The 25,356-nt window shown below is 43.6% G+C and overlaps 1 long non-coding RNA gene across 2 annotated transcripts in view; it reads right to left on the reverse strand.

The window, feature by feature from the left end:
* Positions 1-2,420: 2,420 nt before the first annotated feature.
* The window catches only part of LOC121133847, a 102,589-nt gene continuing 79,653 nt past the window's right edge, over positions 2,421-25,356 (reverse strand). Inside the window, exons 2-4 of one of the 2 annotated variants that reach the window (XR_005870860.1) lie at positions 15,677-15,778; positions 9,013-9,256; positions 2,421-2,460 (exon numbers count right to left, since the gene is read on the reverse strand). This is a non-coding gene — a long non-coding RNA (uncharacterized LOC121133847). Of the gene's footprint in view, positions 2,461-4,672; positions 5,054-9,012; positions 9,257-15,676; positions 15,779-25,356 lie in introns of those variants that run through there. The other variant, XR_005870858.1, reaches the window with a different exon arrangement.

The following is a 25,356-nucleotide window of genomic DNA, read 5'->3' on the forward strand; positions in this document are numbered from 1 at the left end:
TCAGAAGTGTCCTAAATAATACAGGCTCTTGTTGTTCCTCTTAGTTGCTCAACAAAACCAGATGATAAGATCTTACTGCTTAAGATCACACACACACACACACACACACACACACACACACACACACACACACACACACCTTTGTTGAAAGAATTAAAACAAGCTGGAATTGAGCTGGAAATTTTCTCCATGTTAGTTAGCGTTCATTCTGCTAGAGGACACTGGGAGAGACTGCATCAGTGATCTTACTCAACTTCAAAACCAGCTTGCCATGCAAGATGTGCTCACTTTGCAACAGCAGCACTCCTGTTAGGGTGTAACTAATTGCTTTCTGCTTAGATTTGAGGCCTGATCCACATGGGGGGAACTGGTTACTGTGGGGGGGGGAACTGTTGCTTATTTGAACTGATGTAGTGTCAAATTGCCTTCCAAATATCTATGTTTATAACTCTTATATAAATGCTGCTCTCGGTCTTAATGAGTGAAGACTCTTTTTAATGAACTGAATGGCAGTGAATGCAGACTCATGGCTTCTCATGGTGCTTAGAATAAGTGATAGTTGGGTGCCCGTCCCTAAATAAGATATCTATGCTATTCCCTTTGAGGTTCGGGAACATTGAGGGAGAGGAGGCAGGAAGAAGAGTTGGAAGACAGGATGAAGGACTGCCATTCCTTTGGCATTGCACAGCTGCTGCAATATTGAACTCACAGCAAATGGTTACTCGCACTGATCTGTCCAAGACTGGGCCTGTCGACAGTCTCTTATGGTTGGAGGAGGGGATGATGTGGCTGGGAAAGGGGAAGTCATTTACTTCAGGTGTGTAGCCACTGATGACTCCACCAAACTGCAGTGGATAGTTCCAAGCCTGTGGCCAGCAAATGGCCTTGATTAAATTCAGTGGGTCTCAAAATGAACAAGAAGATATGAATGTAGGAATGGAAAGGAAGGCATTTGTAGGGAAGAGAGTGGGCTGATAGGAGGGGGTGCGTGGGAAGTAATGCATGCATTTAACACGTTGTGAAAGTGGGAAAGGTATATAGTTTTCTGAGACAGGGTTCACTGTGTAACTCTGACTGGCCTGAAATTCATTATAGAGACCAGGCTGGCCTGGAACTTCCAGATGTTACTTGCCTTTGTTGACCCAGTTCTGAGATTAAAGACGTGTGCCATGACACCTGACCTGAAAGAGCAAATGTAGTTAAATTTAAAAAAGATATAAAAATCCAAAGAGAAACAACAAAATGGCACAAAAATACTCTACTACTTGGGCTAATTTAATGCCTAATTATAAAACTTAAGTCATATTTTTTAAAAAGTATTTTTCATTTAAATTAGAAACATCCATGCTTCAAATGTCAATCACAGCTCCCCCTTCTCCCTCCACCAGCCCGACCCCCAGCCCAATCCCCACATCATTCCCTAGGGAGGGTGAGGCCCTCCTTGGGGGGATCTCCAGAGTCTGTCATTTCATCCAGGGCAAGATCTAGACCTTTCCCCATGTGTCCAGGCTGAGAGAGCATCCCTCCATGTGGAGTGGGCTCCCAAAGTTAATTTGTATGTCATGGTGAACACTAGTCTACTACCCAAGGCCCCAGAGATTTCTGAGGCCTCCTCACTGACACTACATTCACAGAGTCTAGATCAGTCCCCTATTGGCCTCTTAGTCAGTCTTGGGTTCAAGAACTCTCCCTTGTCCAGTCAGCTGTCTTTGTGGGTTTCACAAGCACAGTCTTGACTGTTCATCACTCCTCCATCTCTGTCACTGGGTTCCAGGGGGTCAGTTCAGTGTTTAGCTGTGAGTATCTGTCTCTGCTTCCATCAGTCACAGGATGAAGGTTCTAGGATGTCACACAAAGTAGTCATCAACCTTATCATCAACCTTATTAATGTAGTCTCTCCGCTATTGCTTAGTTTTCCAGTTGGTGTTATCCTTGTACATCTCTGGAAAACTCCCTAGTGTCAGCTCTCTCCTCAAAGCTATAATGAGTCCAATTATTATGGTATCTCTCATCCTGGTCTCCTCTATTCTTACCCCGACTCAACCTTCCTGCACCCCCATGTCTTCTTCTACCCTCCTCTTATCCCCCTCTCTTTTTCCTGGTTCCTTCTCTCCTCACCCCATGTTCCCAAAATCTGCCTAGGAGATCTTGCCTCTTTCCACTTCTCAGGGGTATAATGCATATCTCTTGGGAACCTCCGTGTATCCAAGACTCACTGGCCCTGGCATTGTAGGCTGACACTCCCCCGATCCATGTCTAAAATCCATACACGAGGGAATACTTACCATGTTTGTCTTTTTGGGTTACCTCACTCAGGATGGTTTCTTCTAGTGCCATCCATTTGCCTGCAAATTTCAAGATTCTGTTGTTTTTTGTGCTGAGTAGTAATCCATTGTGAAAATGTACCACATTTTCTCTATCCACTCTTGAGTTGAGGGGCATCTAGGTTGCTTCCAGGTTCTGGCAATTACAAATAATGCTTCTATGAACATAGTGAAATAGACATCCTTGTTGTATAAATGCGAATCTTTTGGGTATATGCTTAAGAGTGGAATTGCTGGGTTGTGTGATAGACTGATTCCCATTTTACTGAGGAAACTCCATACTGATTTCCAAAGTGGCTCTACAAGTTTGCACTCCCACCAGCAACGGATGAATGTTTCCCTTTCTCCAATCCTCTCCAGCATAAGCTGTCATTGGTGTTTTTGATTCTAGACATTATAACAGGAGTAAGATGATATCTCAGGGTTATTTTGATTTGCATTTCCCTAATGGCTAAGGATGTTGAGCACTTTCTCAAGTGTCTCTCAGCCATTTTAGTCTCCTCTATTGAGAAATCTCTAGTTCAGTCCTCCACTTTTTAATTAGGTCCTTTGGTGTTTTAGAGAATAGCTTCTTGAGTTCTTTGTAAATTTTGGAGATCAGCCCTCTGTCATATGTGACATATCTCCTCTGTTATATGTGAATATCTCCTCCCAATCTGTGGGTTGCCTTTTTGTCTTGCTGACTATGTCCTTTGCCTTACAGAAGCTACTCAGTTTCAGGAGGTCCCATTTATTAATTGTTGGTCTCAGTGTTTGTATTACTGGTGTTATGTTCAGGAAGCTGTCTCCTGTACCAATCTGTTCAAGGTTACCTCCCACTTTCTCTTCTAACCGGTTCAGTGTAGCTGGATTTATGTTGAGGTCTTTGATCCATTTGGACTTAAGTTTTGTGCATGGTGATACACGTGGATCTATCTGCAGTCTTCTACATGCCAATATCCAGTTATGCCAGCACCATTTGTTAAAAATGCTATCTTTTTCCATTGTATAGTTTTAGATTATTTGTCGAAAACCAGCTGTTCATAGGTTTGTGGATTAATCTCAGAGTGTTCAATTCGATTCCACTGGTCTACCTGTCTATTTTTGTGCCAATACCAAGCTGTTTTCAGGACTAAAGCTCTATAATAGAGATTGAAGTCGGGAATGGTGATGCTTCCAGATGTTGCTTTATTGAGCAGGGTTGTCTTGGCTATCCTGGGTCTTTTGTTTTGCCATATAAAGTTGAGAATTGTTCTTTCAAGGTCTGTGAAGAATTGTGCTGGGATTTTGATGGGGATTGCATTGAGTCAATAGATTGCTTTTGGCAGGATTGCCATTTTTACTACATTGATCCTACCTATCTAAGAGCAAGGGAGATCTTTCCATTTTCTGGTGTCTTCTTTAATTTCTTTCTTTAAAGACTCAAGGTTCTTGAAATGCAGGTCTGTCACTTGTTTGGTTAGCGTTACCCCAAGGTATTTTATGTTATTTGTGACAATTGTAAAGGGTGATGTTTCTCTGATTTCTTTCTCAGCCCTCTTATCTTCTGTATACAGTAGGGCTACTGATTTTCTTGAGTTGATCTTGTATCCTGCCACTTTGCTGAAGGTGTTAATCAGCTGTAAGAGTGCGCTGGTAGAGTTCTTTGGGTCACTTATGTAAACTATTATATCATCTGCAAATAGTGAAAATTTGACCTCTTCCTTTCCAATTTGTATCCCCTTGATCTCCTTTTGTTGTCTTATTGCTCTAGCTAGAACTTCGAGTACAATATTTAAGAGGTATGGGGAGAGGGGACAGCCTTGTCTTGTTCCTGATTTTAATGGAATTGCATTGAGTTTCTGTCCATTTAGTTTGATGTTGGCTGTTGATTTTCTGCATATAGCTTTTATCATGTTTAGGTATGTTCCTGTTATCCCAGATCTCTCCAAGACTTTTACCATGAAGGGGTGTTGGACTTTGTCAAAGGCTTTTTCATCATCTAGCCAGATGATCATGTGATTTTTGTTTTTCAGCTTGTTTACATGGGGGATTACATTGATAGATTTTCATATGTTGAACCATCCCTGCATCTCTGGAATGAAGCCTGCGTGATCATGGTGGATGAGTTTTCTGATGTGTTCTTGGATTTGATTTGCCAGTATTTTATTGAGTATTTTTGCATTTATGAGGGAAATTGGTCTGAAGTTCTCTTTCTTAGTTGTGTCTTTGTGTGGCTTGGGTATCAATGTTATTGAAACCTCGTAAAAGGAGTTTGGCAAAGACCCTTCTGCTTCTATTGCATGGAATACTTTGAGAAGAATTGGTATAAGCAGTTCTTTGAATTTCTGGTAGAATGCTGCACTGAGGTCATCTGGCCATGGGCTTTTTTTGGTTGGAGACTTTTGATGACTGCTTCTACTTCCTTAGGTGTTATAGGTCTGTTTAAATTGCTTATCTGTTCTTGATTTAGTTTTGGCAGGAAGTCGTCCATTTCCTTTAGAAATGTCTTACTGTTGTAGACTCTCTAGACTCTGGTGGTGTCATATTTGTTTTTCTGTTGATGAGTGTGTTCTTATATTGTATTTTCCCCATCACTTCTTCCAGTGGGTGTAAAAAGAGTCTCTTCCTCTCCTCGTGGGAAGGTGACCAGGGTTCCCTTTGGTGGGTGCAAGCAAATCCAATACTCTCTGCCCTCTGCTTTCTGGTCTCTGCCCTCTCTGCAAGCTCCTGTTGGCTTGACCTGGCTCTTCAGTCACAGTTTTTTTTGACTGTTTGAGGAATATATTCAAAATGTATTATGTACATGTATGAAACTATTCAGTCATAGTTTTAAAACAACAAAATTATGGATACACACTAAATCGAATAAAGGGAAACATGTAAAAATTATTGTGATGGATATTTCCTCTTCCTTAAAGATGACGGGGACTTTTCCCACTTCCCCCAACCTGGTCCAGCTACATCACCTTGAGCACTGTACAGAAAGAACATAGGACAACTTTGAAAGCTGAGGAGAAGGCATGTTGGCTAAGCAGACTATGTCCTGAGAGTTCCCAGGGTTTGCATTTTATTCTGCATCCCACACTGAGCACAGCAAACCCAGAAGGTCAACAAGACAGCACACACAGGAGGCCAGTTTTCCATAATCAGAAAAGCAGTCTATGCTAGAGACCATTTCCGGGCAAACTGCACCGAAACCTACACCCCAAACTCCACCTTGAGTTTCAAAGGCAACTGGTTAGGAGACTTCCAGCATTGCCAAAGGAACATGACAACACAGCCAGCTGTAGCATCAGAGGCCACATGGGAGGGATCCTTACTCAGGATCAGCTGTCTTCAGACACTAATTTATAAACCGCAAGGGTTGATATTTCTCAGTTGAAGCCAAGGCCATGGCTTTGTAGTTCATTGTCTGTGAGGGATTTCTTTCTTTCTTTTCTTTCTTTTTTTTTTTTTTTTTTTTTTTGGTTTTACGAGACAGGGTTTCTCTGTATTGTTTTGGAGGCTGTCGGTACAGCCCGGCCTCGAATTCACAGAGATCCACCTGCCTCTGCCTCCCGAGTGCTGGGATTAAAGGCGTGCGCCACCACCTCCTGGCCTATGAGGGATTTCTTATTGCTCCTCTTTCATTGCGTCCTCACATGGCATAAGGGGCAAACACCGTGTCCTCACAGACGGGAGCTACAGTGACAAGGAAGGGCCTCTCTAGATCTCCTGCCCTTTTGGAAGGCACTGATCCAATTCCTGGGGACTTAATCACCCATAAAGAACCCGCTTGCTAATACTGTTTTGCTGGGAACCAAAATTTAGCAGGAATTTTGGGCGACACAAACAGTAAATCATAGCAACGTCAATACTACTGTAGCAATGCCAACGTCTGGACTCGCTCTGCAGCCATGCTTACCACCCTGGATAGACACCCAAGATAGCCCAGCAAGCCAGGGACTCTCATGCGCTGAGACTGGAATGGAGAGCTACAGACACTGATGTTGGAGCTGTGGTTTCCATTTGGACTCAATTCTAGACATTTCACCTGTGCCCAGCCTGCCTATCAACTAGATAGCTTACTCTTTGGCGTCACCTAACGGCCGAAGACGTAAAGTGCAAGTCCCAAACTGAAGGACAGTGCAAAAAGGTCATCTGTGGTTCTCTGATTTCTGGACCTGGGAAGAGAGCCATGGTGTAATGATTCTTCTCTGGGTTTGCTCTGCAGATGCTTTGCCAGGAACTCACAAACTTTGCAGGCAGGCATTCAAAATGGCAGGGCCTCGTGGAAATAACTTTGTTTTTGCCCTTTGTTGTGTGCTTTTTTGTAGCCCGCATTGTGATTTGTTGTAGCAAAAAGTCTAGGAAATGACTCAAAGATTCCCTCAAAGGATGATACAGTCCCACTGTGTGGTTTAGTTCTGCAGTGGAAACCGATGACTCTGAACCCCACAGGCTGGGCCACGGCTCTGCTCTATCCTCATAGGGGTCTAGGATTGAGGCACCCCTACCATGGCTGTTGAGCACAAGAGACAAGAATGTTGTTAGGGACTTTTCTACTCTTACCCAGTGACTCAGAATCAACTTTGTGTGCTGTAGTGTCTGGTATGTACTGCTAGGTGCCCAGCATGCCTGCTGCTGTGTGTGTCCGTGTGTGCGTACGTGCGTGTGTGCGTGCGTGTGTGTGTGCTTGCCTTGCATCCTGTGTTATGCGCTTGCTATTGTTTGTTGAGTATGCTGTAGCCAGCATCTGTGTCCAGCATGTGCTCCTCTCACATGCCAGCCTGGTGTGGTGTCTGCATTGGAGGTCCACCTTTATGTTCTCACCTCTTTGTGCGCTGTCATACAAGAGCCAGTTTCCTCTGTCATCTGTCAAATGTGTATGTGGATATTGATTCTGATGGTGTCCTCGTTGCCCTGTGCCTGTTGTAGGTGCCTTGAACCATGTGCCAAGGGTTCTGTTTGTATCTGCATGCCCGGAGTGCACGGCGTGTGTCTGGTACTGCCTGCCTAGGCATGATGAACAACGCTGTGTGCTTGATTACTGTTATAGTTTGCACGGTGTGGCTGTGATAAGCATCACTGCCAACAACAACTTGGAGAGGAGAGGCTTTCTTCCATTGTGTATCTTAGTCCTTTGTCAAGAGAAGCCAACATAGGAATTCAAGGCAGAAGCCTGAATACAGGAACCGAAACAGAGGCAAGGGAGGATGCTGACAGACTTGCTCCCCATCTTGTTCAGCTGCCTTTCTTATACAGCCCAGTCCCACTTGCCCAGTGTATGCACCCTGTGTGTGCACTCTGTGTGTGTGCACACCATATGTGTGCATTCTGTGTGTGCCCTATGTGTGCACCCTGTGTGTCCTGAGTGTCCTGTGGGTGTGTTTTGTGCCCTGAGCTGTACACCTTGTGATGTATGCAGGCTGTTTCCTTGTGAAGTTTAGTCTCCAGCTGCACACTGATGTTGAAGACTTCCCAGTTTTTCTTGGGCAGTGTTCAGGGTCATATCTGGCTATCCCTCTACCTTCTTTCTTCCCCCAGTGAGCTTAGATACTTGGGAATACATGTCTGGCTCAGTTTCTCATGTTCAACCTTTTCACAACTAACAGGTTCCCACTTACCACACACCACTGAAAGGGTAAAATGGTCTGAATTCACAGAGAACCCTGGAGGCCATTCTCTGACTGTGATGTGACCAGCACAGGTCTTGTCTCCAGGGCCTTTAAGGCTGGTATAGCTCTTAGTGTAGCAGGACTTCTCCCTCCATCACTCCCTCCCTTTGTGATCTCCCCCAAGGAGACTTTTTTCCCACAGATCACACATTGCCCTATGAAATTATCGTTCTTCCAGCTGGAGGGCACCAAGGAAGTCCTGTCAGGACCTAGAGGGTAAATTCCATTTCCATTCAACCCTCTGTCCTGTCTCATCCCCTGTCCTTCCCTGATTGGGTCACACTTGTACATAGGCTCAGACAAGTCCTGGGAACCAATGGTCATTTGTTCTGGTAAAAAAGTCTGACATCTGTATAAAATGGCTCTGGGGACTGGAGAGATGGCTCAGCAGTTAAGAGCACTGACTGCTCTTCCAGAGTTCCTGAGTTCAATTCCCAGCAACCACATAGTGGCTCACAGCCATCTATAGTGGGATCTGATGCCTTCTTCTGGCATAAAGGAGATAGATCACTCATATACACAAAATAAATAAATCTTAAATTGGGTCTGGAAGGCATTATGTGAAGGAAAATTGTGTGTGTGTGTGTGTGTGTTCTCTCTTATAAGAGGAAGATTATTTTAATGTCTCAACTTTTACCCTGGTGATCTAGTGTTTGGAGTTTGTGCCCTCAACATAGGAGAGACTGGAATAGTCTAGAGAGGATGAAGTGCCGTGGAGGAGTTTGCATGATGGATATCCCGTGATGCAGAAAGAGTATGCCTCAGTGCTCTGCGGGTAGGTGGGGTGACAGTTCACAAGAGCCCAGTTCCTGCTCTGAAGAGCACGGAGCTCAAAAGTGTCAGAAGAAATGCTAACCTGACAAAATCAATTCAGAGCTTATTCACAAAATGTCACAATGTGTTGGAAATATGCACAATTATATGTTAATTAAAAAGAAATTAGAAAAATAAAAGGTAGAATTTCAAGCTCCCATTCTGCATACCAAGTTGGGTGTCAGTCTGCTGACAGAGAAGCCAGGGTAGTCCCCCTCCCACGAAGGCCAGGGTATTCTGGAGAGCTCCCCTCCTACCTCCTGGTGGGCTTGGGTGGTGATGGGGTTCAGGCAGCTTTGGGCTCCCAATCAGCCCTCTGCTCAACTTCAAGGCTTGGATTGATGCAGTACCACATATAACCATGAGGTGGCAGAGCTGCCCTCTGTCTTGGGACATGGGTCCCAATAACTTGCTGGAATGCAGAGCACCCTGGCATGAGAACATCCTCAGATCTCTTCTGTAAGGATGTGAGGGTGTAACCAAGACAAAGGTGTGAGCTTCCTGTAAAACAGAATTTAAAAGAACAAGCCAGTGATTTTAAAAAGTCACTCTACAAAAACTCGCATTTCCTTCAGGTTGAGGCCTTTAGAGAACAAAACATTTAACTCGGATGGCTGAGTGTTTTAGTTTGTAATGTCCAAGATTTGCCATGTTTCCTCTATGACATTCTGGGGTCACTTACCTTCCTACCCTGGTTACTGGGCCGGGGAGGGGGTGTGGAGGATGTTGGGGAAGTCTTATGCTAATAAAGCACTGTCTGGCCAATAGGAATCTAGATAGGTGGGGCTAGGAATCCAGGAGGATTCTGGGTAGGAGAAACCCAGGAGAGTCAACATGTGACGCCATGGGAGTAGGACACCGGGAACTATTCTCCGGTAAGAAACATACTTAGATTAACAATTATGGGGTAATTACTTAAGGCAGAGCTAGCCAGTAAGAGACGAACAAGGCCAACAGCTTCATAATTAATATAGCCTCCTGTGTGTTTATTTGGGACTCATGCGGATCTAGAACCAGGCTGGCGCGGCAGAGCCCAGGCGACTGGCGGGGGATATACCAAATCGGCAAGCAAGGAAAAAGCTTCTCTTAACATAATGGTGATCAGGAGTGGGATGATGAATTTCCACATAAAATGACAAAAGCTTTAAAGAAATTTTAGAAACAGAAGAACGGGGAACGGCGAGAAGCACAGATTTTGGTAGCAGCATTTTTCTCAGGTGTGCTCTGTTTTGCTAGCGACAAGCCGAGATTCACGTGGCTCGGTTACCGGAGTCTTCCTGACTCAGCATAAAAAGAAAAAGGAAAAAAAAAACTAACAAGGTTGTTTTAAGAGACTCTGCTAACGATTGAAAGGTGTGTACGTACAGCTGGAAGTGGCAGCTTTTGCTGGAGGTCAGCATGGACTGAGGCGGTAAGCTGGAATCATGCTTACGCCCGCCATCTTGGAAAAAAAAAAAAAAGAGGCAGTTTAAACTGCCGCGGTTTTAACAGATAAGACACGTGGCCAGAAAAACATATTTACAGTAAAGTCAGACTTGTATGAACAAAACCTTTAAAGGTTTACAGTGTGTTTAAAATATACGTGAGACTGAGAGAAAATGAAATGGCAAAGTGGTAAATAAATACAAAAGCCGGCGTTGTGGTGGTGCACGCTGGTAGGATTTACTCCAGAAGCAGAGGCAGAGGCAGGCAGATTTCCAAAGAGAAATCCTGTCTCAAAGAAAAATAAATAAAGTAATAATAAATAAATAAATAAGCCACGTAAAGATGGAAAATACACAGAGAGTCTGGATACTGTACGCTATTATGTTTTTCAGTTTTTTGATTGCTAAGGAAGGAACAGCTGCTAAAGTACACTTGATTATAAATGCTGCTAAATTAATCCAACTTCTATCTTTTGAAAATGACTTGACTTCAAAATTTAAGTATAAGGATATGTTACTTGGAAAAGGAGTTTTTGCTTATGTTTCTACAGAAAATGAAAAGCTGAGAATTCCTTCCAGGCTTCTGTGGTTTCACGAACCAAGACCCCCGGAAGCAGTGGACCAGGTGTTCCAACGACTGAGACAGTTAAGATGATGGAGCTTTACAGACCCCGAAAATACGGACTTATACAGGTTTCTGAGTTTTGTCATGATCCCCATGGTATAAACAGCGCCCCCTTCCAGCAGGAAGCAGTTTGGAATGAGCGACGTCCCAATTCCCATCTTGTTTATAAATTTTTGTTTTCATTTAAATGGGATTGTTTATAATTGGCTAATGATCACAGCCAATTTTTTTAATGGTAAAAAGGGGAATTATGGTATGGGTATTGCTTTTCATTTATTGATACAAATTCAAGGTCAATTTTGTGATGTTTATATTTCTCCTCTTGATTAAGCATTGTGCTTATACTGATCTTCTAAAATGTAATGCATAATTGAATACAGACTATAGATAGTTACTTATAATAGAATTTATAGTTAGGTAAGTTAGGTTTTCTAGATATACAGAAATATATTTGAGACAGATAGACAGTCTTCAAACCTCTGAAAGACCTTCAGAACATGGCATTTAAAATGGTCTAGGGTTTTTTTTGACAATGAGAAATGTCTGCTCCTGGCAGCACCAATTATATCTGAGAGGAAGATGGGCATCGAAGAAACTTGTTATGGAGTTTGCTTTCAACATGGCAAGATTAGCCATTTGGGCAAGAAACTGCTCTTGCCTAGACTGTTTGACTGCTGTTGTATAAACTGGACATGCAGGACCCATAGGAAAGTGACTACTGAACTCAGTCTTACAGGGTTCCTGCTTCATGAAGAGTCTACGAGACTGTCTACAGGACAAAGAAAAATGACTGACAGACTACCAATGCAGATAGACAGTTTGAAATTTCCTGCTTTGCTGAGAAGTGTTCCAGACACATTGTGGCCTATGGGCTGAAGATGGATGCCCCAACGTTACAGAGGAACTTCGGGTGACTGTCCAGGCAGTAAGATGTCTCTGTCAATCCTAGTGTTTATATATTATCCTTCTGTGGTCTTTGATGGAGTTGAAGACAGATACTTATAATTATAGTTTTCCTTAGTTATGATAAAAGATAAGCTACATATAGGACTTTGGACTCACAAGGATGGGATATATATTTTCTTTAAATCTTGCTAAAATATTGTAACTATGTTCTTACTTGATAACTGTTCTGTTATATACAATTTGACTGTGTTAAAGTTAAGACCTTTCTTTTTGTTTAAACAGAAAAGAGGAGATGTTGGGGAAGTCTTATGCTAATAAAGCACTGTCTGGCCAATAGGAATCTAGATAGGTGGGGCTAGGAATCCAGGAGGATTCTGGGTAGGAGAAACCCAGGAGAGTCAACATGTGACGCCATGGGAGTAGGACACCGGGAACTATTCTCCGGTAAGAAACATACTTAGATTAACAATTATGGGGTAATTACTTAAGGCAGAGCTAGCCAGTAAGAGACGAACAAGGCCAACAGCTTCATAATTAATATAGCCTCCTGTGTGTTTATTTGGGACTCATGCGGATCTAGAACCAGGCTGGCGCGGCAGAGCCCAGGCGACTGGCGGGGGATATACCAAATCGGCAAGCAAGGAAAAAGCTTCTCTTAACAGGAGGAGGACGACCTCTGGGGTTCTCTGTGTAGAGAGAAGAAAGGTTCCTGCACCTCCGATGGATCTTGATGAGATTTCAGTCTAGAAAACATGTTACCCACCTGTGTTCTCTGTGAACTATTTGCTTATCCCCATTGTCTAGGCTGTTGTCCCATCCTGGGTGTTCTCTGCAGTTTGAAGGGGTTATTTTATCATCATCATCATCATCATCATCTCAGTTTGAAGGGGTCATTTTATTATCATCATCATCATCTCTGTAACACTACACTGTTTTTCTATTTGAAGGTTGTTATTGTTGCTTGTTTTTATTATTATTATTTTAATCTCTGTAACACTACACTGTTCTATTGTGCTTATGGATGCATTTTCTCTTTTCCACTGTCTTAAAAACCACAGGGCAAGCTTGACAAATTCAAGACGGTATCTCCTTGAGGGTCAGCATTTTCACTTTTGCATTTTCTGATTTTGTTGAAAACAAGGAAATTCACAGAAGTCATAGACAATGAGTGGGCACAGGCCACATTCTCTAGCTCACGGGGATCGGTTCTCATGCCCTCAGATGGCCTGTAGGGTTTTAAATGCAACTGTATCTTTGCACTCAGAAGACAGAGTGACAGGAAAACATACGGGGTGGTATTTATTTCTGTGGATTTTAGAAGAGGAGAGTAGCAAGGCATGAGGTGGAGAATGGAGAAGAATAAAGAGCGACAGTCAGGACAGAGACAAGAGCATGGGCTCAAGAATCCTGTGTCACTGTGAGTCCTGATGACTCTTTCATCGTTTACCTGTGCTGAGTCCAGTGAGTAACCATGGGGCTGCATATATGCAGAGGGCACGCTTTGTGTTGTCTGTACTGACGGTGTCCTTGTGAGGGCAGGCCAAGTGTGAGCATGTAAGTTCTGTGAGATCTGGCTGGCATGAGGCTAGCGAGAGCTTTTAGGTAGACCTTTGGTGATCCTTTTGTACACAGGAATAATTAGTTATCTTTTTCACCCAGGCATCAGCCAAGTATTGCCTCTAACTCTCATTTGCTTTTCCTATAAATTGGTTCATAATTTAGTGAACTTTCAATCTTAGTCACTGTTTTATTGCTGTGAAGAGACCAAGGCAAGTCTTATTACAGAAAGCATATAATTGGGGGCTTGCTTTCAGCTTCAGAGGTTATCACCATGGGGACCATGGTGGCAGGCAAACATGGTACTGGAGGAGTAGGTAAGAACTACATCCTGATCCACAGGCCAAGAGAGACTCTGGGTTGTCAAAGCCCACCCCCAGTGACATACTTCCTCAAACAAGGCCTCAACTCCCAATCCTTCTAATCCTTTCAAACAGAGCTACTCCCTGGTGACTAAGCATTCAAATATATGAACCTATGTGGTTTCAAACCACCACATAAAACTTTGGTAAGTACAACCTTTGTCTTGGTGCTTTGTCCTTGGCACACGATATTTCTTTTATGAGTCATGTTTTCATTTCATTTGGACTGTTGCTATGTAAACTCCATCCAAACCTCCCATGATGGCAGGTAGTCTACTTAAGGGTGTGACAGACCATCTTCCAGTCAGAGGAGTGTGAGCAGAAAGAAGAGTGTGCTTGATCTCCTGGGTATTCTGGACCTTGGAGTGACTTAGGGACTGGCAGATGGACAGGGGTGATTGCACTGTTTTGACAACAGTAGAAACAGGTCCTGTATAGCTGCAAGCAGCTGTTGTGTTCAAGGACTTACTTGAATTTTCATTTTAATTAATTTGGGGAATGGGTGTGGCTAGATACTGGCAAATAGTAAAGGGAGTCAGGTCTTTAAAAGACTTGTTAGAATTCAGATCATAGGATGATCACAGCACTTGGGGAACTTGAATAACTTTTAAAATCATATGCATATTTATGTATCCTTCTGGAGAAAGTGGTTAGGGTTACCTGCCCAAGACATGGAGACTTGAACACTGACAGATCCCCATGTGCAAAGGCAAAGTTGGGTTCATGGCATTGGTCCTGGCTGAAGGCCAGGGGGCAGGAGTGAAGCAGAGATGAAGAATGGGAAGTAGTTGGTTCCTTCTTGATGGAAGGGAGGAGGAGATTGCCAACAGGCAGAGGCGGGAAGCAGGGTGGAAACTCCGCAGGGCAGAGGGGAGCTCAGGGGTCCTGCTGCCTCTTCAATTTCTTGTTGAACTTGGAATCATATATTTTGTCACAGACCTTCTTTCCTAAGAAATCTTTTGCCCATAGGAGAAGGGCAGGAGTACCTTTCCACAAGTGAATAGCAGTAATGACAGTAATAACTTTTAATAGCTCCTCCCAGTCTGTCCTTAGGATGCAGTGTGACAGCCTGAGGCTCATAATCTCATTAAATTGGAAATACTAGGTGTGGGCAGAATGCTATGCATAGCCATTTACACAGTTTTATAGGACAGCATTAATAGATGCATTTAACAAAACTTTAATTAGCATCCCAGCCAGGTCAGATTACCCAGGGCTAGTGAGCACAGAAACACAGACCAGTGCAGGGATGTACTGGACGCTGCTCTATCCTTTGTTTACTTCTGTCCCTTCGAGAAGGAAACAAAGAAGATCCCTAGTTAAACCCCACCCTGCCCCAAGAAAGACTGGGGCTCAGGCTCTCTCTGGACTGGGTCTTTAGCATCCTTCTCAAACCCTCTTCTTGATAGTAGAATGCTTATCTCAGAGAAACATTGGACATCCAGAGGAACCCTGACAGTATTTCATAACCAGAAAAGAAATGCTGACAGCACCCCAACTGCAAACCATGCAGGGAATCTTGGCCAGCTGTGCCTTTTAGTGGACCACAGAGTGGTGCAGACAGAGTCATTAGGAAATTGCAGGCTGAGAATTAGCTGGGAAAAGGCTGGAAATTGAATGGAGTCAGTGTAAGGGCACCAGGAGGCATTTTTTTCAACTTGTCTTCTCGGATAGGCCTTTGAATCGTAGCCAAGGAGTGCATATTAGATAAAAGGGACCTTATGCACATCATAGGCAAACAGCTGAGGAGGAGGAAACCTTCTAGATATGGCCCCTTTCCAGCTTCATCTCCACTGCCTGTTTGTGACTGGCTCAGGGTCCGGGGACATGGATCTAGCCAATTTGCAGTAGGCAAAAATGATTTGTGTAACTACTTAGAGGATTGCAGGCCCGGGCGTGCATGTCTACTAAAAATGTCACCACGGAGGTGCTGGTAGTAGATAAGGCCTTACCCTAGTGCTTGGAATGGACCAGCAGGCTCCTGACTCCAACTGATGGTAGAGTCCATAACAGGGCACAACTCTGCCACACAACGTGGGTCACTTACCACTTGCCACAGGACACATGCCTGGCCTTGTCTGGCCTTCCCTGTCCAGGCAGCTGGAGTCACTTCACCACCTCTGGCAGTGGCAAATGTGTCTCAAGGGACCTAGGGAATACACAGAAATGGGACAGACAGCTTTGATCACACGCTTCCAAGGCCTTGTCCAGGAGCTTCATCTCTGTCTAACAGCAAAAGCTCCCATTCTGGGGCCTGAGCATCCTTGACCTTAGTTTGCTGTTCTGTATGCTCGGTGCTCTGTCCTCCATGCCCATGGACTGGCCTCTTCCATTTACCATAGTCACTTCTCTCTTAGGATGTGTGAAACCTCCAGCCCCGTGCTCCCTATTGAGTAAAATAGCTGCCCATTCAATTTCCAGGGGTCTGTGAAGCTTCAGATAGTTCTGAAGACCTGTGTTGGAGAAAGGGCACCAAGAGCTCCTATCCCATATTTGTCCCCTTCATGAGGCACTTGAGGGAGGTTTGGGGACATTAGACCTGTCACTCACTCTAGCAAATAATTTGTTGGGGGGTTATCTTTACAAAGGAGTAATTTCATCCTTGTGATTTAATTTTGGTGGGCCATAATGTCTATAATAGTTTCCATTTCTCCTTGTTTGCCCAGGTTTTGGATTGTAAAGTTTTCAAAGTAGTCCCTAATGATCTAGATTCCATTGGCATATGTTGTGATATCCTCTTCATCACTGGGAATTTATTCACATGGGGTTTTTTCTTTATTTTGGTTAGTTTGGCTAAGGATTTGTCAATTTTGTTCACTTTTTCAAAGAACCAATTATTTGTTTCATTGGTTCTTTGCATTGTGGGTTTCTTTCTTTCTTTTTTTGTCCTTGTTTCATTCACTTGTGCCCTGATCTTTATTATTTATTTCTGTCTTCTGCTTCTATGTTTGGGTTGTTCCCATATTTCTAAGACTCTGTGGTGCATCATTAAATTATTTGAGATCTCTCTGATCCTTTTTAAAGACATGGTCTTGTGTATTTCAAAATGACCCTGAATTTACTACGCAGCCAAATTTAAACTACTTGAACTCCTGATCTTCCTGCCTCTGTTTCCTCATTGCTGGGGATTATGGGACTATTAACATACCCTTCAAAAAATGACATGGGGTGACATGGGTGGTGCAATGTAGGGGAGATACAAATGAGCCCCGCAAGCTCCCTCACTTCTCTTGCTCTTAGCTAACCTCCAAGCATGTCCTTCCCATGTTAGCTGCTATAGGAATCCCCAGATGCTATTCCCAGATAGGTACATTTGAGACTGGGTTCTCCTCTAATGACGAGTGAATAAAGTCTCTTGAATGAAAAAAAAGGGGGCATATTATAAGACACTCTGGGCTAAATTTAATACCTAAGGAATTGTGCCCTGCTGCTTAGAAAGGGACTTTGTGACCACATATATGTGCGCAGGTGTGTGCATGTGCAAATGTTGTATGTTCATGTGTGGAGTGGCACGTGTTGTCTGCTGGCTTCAAGCAGGCTGAAAGGAAGAAGGAAGGCCGAGGCAAAGGTCTTCGCTTTTCTGACTACTAACGGTGCGTTAGTAGACAGAACCTCTAGAACATGCACAAGAGATTTACTGCAGGAATTGAATCATGAGCCCAGGGAGACCAAGAAGCCTCCCTTGGCTTCTGTAAGCTAAAAAACCAAGAAAGTAAGAGCTAATTCAGTATCCAAAGGCCTTGGCACTGGAAACATCCATACAATAAAGCAGAGGACGGTGTCTTCTCATCTTGAGTGGAGAAGACTAGTTCTCTCCATTAACTCTCGGTGCACTCAGGCCCTGGATGGACTGAGTTATATCCACATGTACTGGAGAAAACATCCTGTTTTTTATTCGGTTTACTACTGGGATGCTCATCTCTTCTAGAGACATTCTCACAGGCATATCCAGAAATAATAGGGCATTCCATAGCTGAGTCAGCATCCATCATAAAGGATGACATTAGGATCAGATTAGAGAGGACCAGAGGAGGGGTCCTCATGTTCATGATACTGACATTACCCAGGAAGACGGAGGAGGTCTAGAAGTCCAGCAGAGCACGGAAGTCATGACCTAAGAGTGATAAGGATTCCGACTCTGCCTCCTAAGCCCAGCTCTTCCGAGTCGCTGCTGAGCTGCAGACATACAGCGTCCACACCAGTCTCCCCCCACTTTGCTGAGGCTGCGATTCCTCTCCTGCTCTCTGCCTAGATGAATTCTGCATGGGCTGCTGAGCGCGCTGTGATTGGGGTTGCACTGATATGCACATTCCTTCCAGCCTGCCAATGCGAGCTGAATAGATTCCAATTTTGTTAAGGAAACTGGAGGTAATTTGGAGTCCTATTGGATTGAGTCCTTTTCAGAAGTGAAGAACATTTAAGTAGATTATGACTTGATATTCTTAGCCATTTGCTGTTGGGTGGTGGAAGGACCTGAGGTGGTGAGTAGCTGAGTTATTTCATAGCATGGAAAACGACTTGTTTCCGGCTCGTCTGAAGTTCTATCACTTTTGTAATATGATTAAGCAAGGTATCAATGAGCGATTGGCACATGTTCAGTGCAGCAGCATCCCTCTGTGAATGTATTACATACACCCCAGGAACTGGGCTGTGTTGGCAGGATATAGAGCCTTGGGAGGCAGTAACAGCGGGTGTCACTCATCTTCCGCATCATTACAATAAGCAAGACACCTGGTGCTGTGGGAACACTGAATAGAGGGCAGTCAGTACTCTGAGAAGGTGTGTGGTTTTAAGGAATGCTGCGGGAGAGCTTGCCTTTGACTAAAACTTGAGGCAAGCCAGGTGGGGCAGGAGACGGGAACCAGTGGCTAGACATGAAGGTAGGGGTCCCCAGGAGTGCAGTCCACTGCAGGTAGATGGAAGATGGGAAGACGAAGGCTGTGTTTGAGTTTTACAGTGACACTGGGAGGTGGGAGGACACAGGCTGCTGTCCTTGCACAAGGGTCGGCAGTTTTGCATACCGTGCCAGACTGAGCCTACTGTGCTGGAGAGGAGGGACAATGTGATGGCAGTGTTCTGGGGGTGAACTGGAGGAAAGTGGGAGTTGAGGGGATGATGCCAGAGGCTCGAAGGAAGCACATTTCTCACAGAAATGGAAGACAGAGATGAGGTCTGGGGAGAAGACTAACACATTTGTTTAGAAGAGAACTTTGTTGATGTTTGTCTTGGGTGGGAAGTGTGGCACCTGTTTCAATGAGGAGCAAGGGAAGAAAATTCACAAAAAAGCAACAAAGGATGGATGCCTAAACTATGAAAACCTTTCCCACAGAGCCCTCCACATATCCCCAACAGAAAAAGGTGTTCTAATCCCACATCTGACAGAGGGTTGATCTCCAAAATTTACAAAGAACTCAAGAAGCAAGTCTCCAAAACAGCAAAGGACCCAATTAAAAAGTGGGCTGCAGAACTAAATAGAGAGTTTTCAATAGAGGAGTCTAAAATGGCTGAGAGGCACTTGAGAAAGTGCTCAACATCCTTAGCCATCAGGGAAATGCAAATCAAAACAACTCTGAGATACCATCTCACTCCTGTCAGAATGGCTAAAATAAAAAACACCAATGACAATTTATGCTGGAGAGGATGTGGTGAAAGGGGAACACTCCTCCATTGCTGGTGGGAGTGCCAACTGGTTCAGCCACTTTGGAAATCAGTATGGAGATTCCTCAGAAAAATGGGAATAAACCTACCACAAGACCCAGCAACTCCACTCTTAGGCATATATCCAAAAGATGCCCATTCATACAACAAAGATGTCTGTTCCACTATGTTCATAGCAGCTTTATTTGTAATAGCCAGAACTTGGAAGCAACCTAGATGTCCCTCAACCGAAGAGTGGATAGAGAAAATGTGGTACATCTACACAATGGAGTACTATTCAGCAGAAAAAAAATAATGGAATCATGAGATTCGCAGGCAAATGGATGACACTAGAAGAAACCATCCTGAGTGAGGTAACCCAGTCACAAAAAGAGAAACATGGCATGTACTCTCTCATATATGGATTTTAGACATAGATATGGGGAGTGCCAGCCTACAACCCTATGGCCAGAGAGTCTGGGAAACAGAAACTTCATTTAGTGGCTGATCGAAGAAGAGGCAGACTCCCTTGGTTAAGTACTGAGCTGAACTCAAGAAAGCCAGTAACAGAGAGGGAGGACTGGTGATCAAAGGGATTAAGACTGGGCTGGTTTAACCCCCAGAAACAGCTGACAAAGGTTAACTCTTGAAACCCAGGCATCAGCCTGGGAATCCAGCATGGGACTGATCAATACCCCCTGAATTTGGGTGTCAGTGAGGAGGCCTAGGGAATCTATTGAGCCTTGGGCAGCAGATCAGTACCCATCCCAAGTATACACACGGACTTTGGACTCCCATAGAACAATGTGAGGTGCACTCTCACCCTGAACTCTTGGGGAAGGGTCTAGGCCCTGCCCTATATGAAATGACAGACTATGGACACCCCCATGGAGGGCCTCACCCTCCCTGGGGGAATGAGGGGATAACGGGGGTGGGGGGTGGGGGTGAGGGCACGGGAGGAGGGGAGGGAATGGGAGAGGGACCTGGAACTGACTTGTGAAGCAACCTCGTTTCTTATCTAAATTTAAACTGGAAAATAAAAAAAAAAGAAAAAGGTGTTCTATGTCATGCCTTCTTTACATATCGTGGGTAGTAATCTTATATCCAGCGTATGTTAAGACTACAATAACCTAAAATGGTAACTTAGATAATTATGAACTTTGTAAAAATTTAAAGCGTTTATGCATCAACGTGAGAAACAACCCATAAAGCAGGGGAGAGTATTATTTACAAGTAATGCATTGAGTAAAGAATTATTATCTCTGCTTAACTGAGCTCCTGCTACTCAGCATGAAACAGTGCCTGTCCACATGTTTGCCCATTTTCTAACTGGGCTTTATTTATTGTTGAGTTCTAAACAGCCCGTATTTACTGTAGTTTCCAATCTTTGATTAGATATTGATTTGGAACTATTATTTCACAGCCTGCAGCATCTTCATCCTCTTCATGGAATCTTTGCACTGAAGGAGGGTTCAGTTTTGAAGAGCTCCAACTATTTTTATCTTTCTTTTTTTTTCAAAGCTTAAGTTGTTTAATCTAAGGAAATATTTTAAGGTCTAAAACATATTTTAAGTTAATAATACAAGTAATGACAAAAAAGTAAATTGGGTACAAAACGTTGAACTCACCAAGATAAGATAGAGTATTTTATCTGAATTTGCCAAATGGAAATGAGCTAAACATTGTGAATGTAATTCTTACCTGCTAAACATTATGAATATAATTCTTACCTGGTAATAGTTCTTTTTTTTTACTTTTTTTAAAATTTATTTTAAAGTTTAAATTTAGATTAGAAAGAAGGTTGCTTCACAAGTCAGTTCCAGGTCCCTCTTCCTTTCCCTCCCCCAAGAGTTAAGGGTGAGAGTGCATCTCACATTGTTGGATGGGAGTCCAAAGTTTGTGTGTACACTCAGGATGAGTACTGATCTACTGCCCAAGGCTCAATAAATTAACTAGGCCTCCTCACTGACACCCAAATTCAGGGGGTCTTAAACAGTCCCATGCTGTATTCCCAGGCTGATGCCTGGGATTCAAAAGTTAACCTTTGTCAGGTCAGCTGTTTCTGGGGGTTAAACCAGTCCAGTCTTAATCCCTTTGGTCATCAGTCCTCCCTCTCTGTTACTGGCTTTCTTGAGTTCAGCTCAGTACTTAGCCATGGGAGTGTGCCCCTTCTTCCATCAGCCACTGAATGAAGTTTCTGTTTCCCAGATTCTCTGGCCATGGATTGTAGGCTGGCATTCCCCAGATCTATGTCTAAAATCTATATATGAGAGAGTACATGCCATGTTTCTCTTTTTGTGACTGTGTTACCTCACTCAGGATGGTTTCTTCTGGTGTCATCCATTTGCCTGCAAATCTCAGGATTCCATTGTTTTTTTCTGCTGAATAGTACTCCATTGTGTAGATGTACCACATTTTCTCTATCCACTCTTTGGTTGAGGGGCATCTAGGTTGTTTCCAAGTTCTGGCTATTACAAATAAAGCTGCTATGAACATAGTAGAACAGACATCCTTGTTGTATGAATGGGCATCTTTTGGATATATGCCTAAGAGTGGAGTTGCTGGGTCTTGTGGTAGGTTTATTCCCATTTTTCTGAGGAATCTCCATACTGATTTCCAAAGTGACTGAACCAGTTGGCACTCCCACCAGCAATGGAGGAGTGTTCCCCTTTCACCACATCCTCTCCAGCATAAATTGTCATTGGTGTTTTTTATTTTAGCCATTCTGACAGGAGTGAGATGGTATATCAGAGTTGTTTTGATATGCATTTCCCGGATGGCTAAGGATGTTGAGCACTTTCTCAAGTGCCTCTCAGCCATTTTAGACTCCTCTATTGAAAATTCTCTATTTATTTCTGCAACCCATTTTTTAATTGGATCCTTTGCTGTTTTGGAGACTTGCTTCTTGAGTTCTTTGTAAATTTTGGAGATCAACCCTCTGTCAGATGTGGGATTAGTGAATATTTTTTCCCATTCTGTGGGCTGCCTTTTTGTCTTGCTGACTGTGTCCTTTGTTTTACAGAAGCTTCTCAGTTTTAGGAGGTCCCATTTATTAATTGTTGTACTCACTGTCTGTGCTAGTGGTGTTATGTTCAGGAAGCTGTCTCTTGTACCAATTCGTTCAAGGGTACCACCCACTTTCTCTTCTAAGAGGTTCAGTGTGGCTGGATTTATGTTGAGGTCTTTGATCCATTTGGACTTAAGTTTTGTGCATGGCGATAAACATGGATCGATCCACATTCTTCTAAATGCCAGCCTCCAGTTATGCCAGCACCATTTGTTGAAGATGCTTTCTTTATTCCATTGTGTATTTTTAGCTTCTTTGTCAAAGTCAGATGTTCATATGTGTGTGGGTTAATATCCAGGTTTTCAATTTGATTCCATTGGTCTACCTGTCTATTTTTTTGTCAATACCAAGCTGTTTTCAGGACTATAGGTGTATAATAGAGCTTGAGGTCAGGGATGGTGATGCCTCTGGACGTTGCCTTGTTGAACAGGGTTGTTTTGGCTATCCTCAGTCTTTTGTTTTTCCATACAAAATTGATTATTGTTCTTTCAAGGTCTGTGAAGAATTGTGCTGGGATTTTAATGGGGATTGCATTGAATCTGTAGATTGCTTTTGGCATGATTGCCCTTTTTACTACATTGATCCTTCCTATCCAAGAGCATGGGAGATCTTTCCATTTTCTGAGGGCTTCTTTAATTTATTTCTTTAAAGATTCAGAGTACTTGCGATGCAGGTCTTTCACTTGTTTGGTTAGCGTTACCCCAAGGTATTTTATGTTGTTTCTGGCAATTGTAAAGGGTGATGTTTCTCTGATTTCTTTCTCAGCCCTTTTATCAACTGTATATAGTAGGGCTACTGATTTTCTTGAGTTGATCTTGTAGCCTGCTACTTTGCTGAAGGTGTTAATCAGCTGTAAGAGTTCCCTGGTAGACTTCTTTGGGTCATTGATGTAAACTATCATATTATCTGCAAATAGTGAAAGTTTGACCTCTTCCTTCCCAATTTGTATCCCCTTGATCCCCCTTTGTTGTATGGCAATGGCTAGAAATTCAAGTACCATGTTGAAAAGGTATGGAGGGAGTGGACTGTGGGGACACCAGGCCTTGTTCATAGACCCACTTCCCCATCAGCCTGGGAGTAGGCAGCTGTAAGACAATGTTTACTAAAAACATGTTTACTGAAAACAATACAATGCCCGGGGCAATAAGTTTCTGAAAAGGGTTGGCCCACAGGAACCGCCCTGACCTCAACCTTGTCCAAAGACTAACCGCCTCTTCTGACACACCCAGATCAGTTTTTGGTGTCAGAGCAGAACCAGCCAGGGGTAGAGAGAGAGCAGAAGCTTTACTGGAGGGAGGCCTTTCTTGGGAAGTTTTCTTGAGCCTTTTTGGGGCCTGCTAAAAGTTTTCTTTACATCGTTGAACAAGTCTCTGTGTTGTCAATCCACTACACTCTCTGCACATTCTTGGACACAGGCTGTGCATTGGACGCGGCAATTGGAGGTTCCACCGAGATCGTGAAAGCGAGGTAAGTGGATGGGGTTAAGAAATGATGGGGAATAGTTCCGGGAAGCTAGAATCATTACAGTATCAATTAAAAATTTTACTTAAAGGACATAGGACTGCAGTCAAGTCTAAAACCCTAAAAGGCTTTCTAAAAATCAATCGAACGAGCAAGTCCATGGTTCATTACTGGGGGAAGCTTAAATATCCCAGATTGGGAGGAAGTTCGCCGTGATCTTCATAGAATTTTACAAAAAGAGGGATCTGAGTCCTTGCCCCCTACCACATTCTCCTTATGGAGATTAGTGAGGGGTGCACTTTTGACAGATAAGGTTTGTCACCGCCAGGTAGTTCAGGACACAAAAGAGGCTTTTTTAGAGTTACAAGAGACTGAGACTCAAGCCTCCTTGAGTTCAGGGGCAGAGAGTGAGGATGAATTTTCTGAAGGGACCCTGACTGAAACTAGAGGCTCCATTTTTAGTGAGGATGAGGATGAGTCTCTTAGCAACAACAAAAAAACAGGTAGAGATCTCCGGGCGCAACACAAAAAGAAGGACTCTGGTCAGAATCGGTTATATTCTTCTCTGTCAGACCTAGAAAATGGAAGTAGCTCAGACTCAGCCTTGTCAGAGTCTGAGAAGGAACGGTTACTTGCTGAGATCGCGGCCCTTAAAAAAGAACTAAAAAAGACTCGAATTAAGAAATGACAGGACAGGGAGAGAAACCCTTCTCCATACTCTGAAAAAAGGGACTCCTCCTATGATATAACCCAGTCCTTCTTGGACCTCGATGGAAGACCCAAAGGAGGGGTCCAATACTGCCTGGTGGTGGCCCCGGTAATAGAAGCTCCAGACCCGATCAATTCTGGGCAGGTCATTTGGTGTCATAACCCTTTAAGTTTTAAAGATATAAAACAACTTAAAGAGGCAACTTTAAATTATGGAGCCCAGGCTCCCTTTACACTTCCCTTAATGGAATCTTTTGCGTCTCTTAACTTGACACCTAGTGATTTGCAGCAGCTTTGCCAAGCAACTCTATGTGGGAGAGATTATTTGATTTGGAGGAGTAACTTTCAGGAAAGATGCAGCCAGACAGCCCAAAGAAATGCACAGGCTGGACAGCCCCAGAGAAATGTGGAGATGCTTACTGGGAGTGGTCAATATGCCACCATTCAGCAACAAATGCAATATGATATCGCAGTCTATGCCCAAGTGGCAGCAGCGGCCCAAGGGGCTTGGAAAGCATTGCCTTCCAAGGAAGGAGGGGATCATCTGTCCAAAGTCCTTCAAGGACCCTCCGAACTTTTTCAAGACTTCGTAGATCGTCTCAGTTAGGTAGCAGAAAGAATATTTGGGGGCATTGGGCATCTAGCAGATGGCTTTTGAAAAAGCAAATAAATATTGTAAGGAAGCCCTTCGCCCCTATTGTAATAAAAGTCTAAATGACTATATCCAGATCTGTAGGGACATTGATGGGAACTTCATCCAGGGCCAAGTGTTAGCTGCTGCTATTTGGTCCCAAGTGGGGAAAGAAAGACCTGCTCTCGGAGGGAGAAAAACATGTTTCAGCTGCAGTAGGGAG

Source organism: Mesocricetus auratus, unplaced genomic scaffold (assembly GCF_017639785.1).
Source record: "Mesocricetus auratus isolate SY011 unplaced genomic scaffold, BCM_Maur_2.0 Super-Scaffold_4256, whole genome shotgun sequence".
Taxonomy (NCBI): domain Eukaryota; kingdom Metazoa; phylum Chordata; class Mammalia; order Rodentia; family Cricetidae; genus Mesocricetus; species Mesocricetus auratus.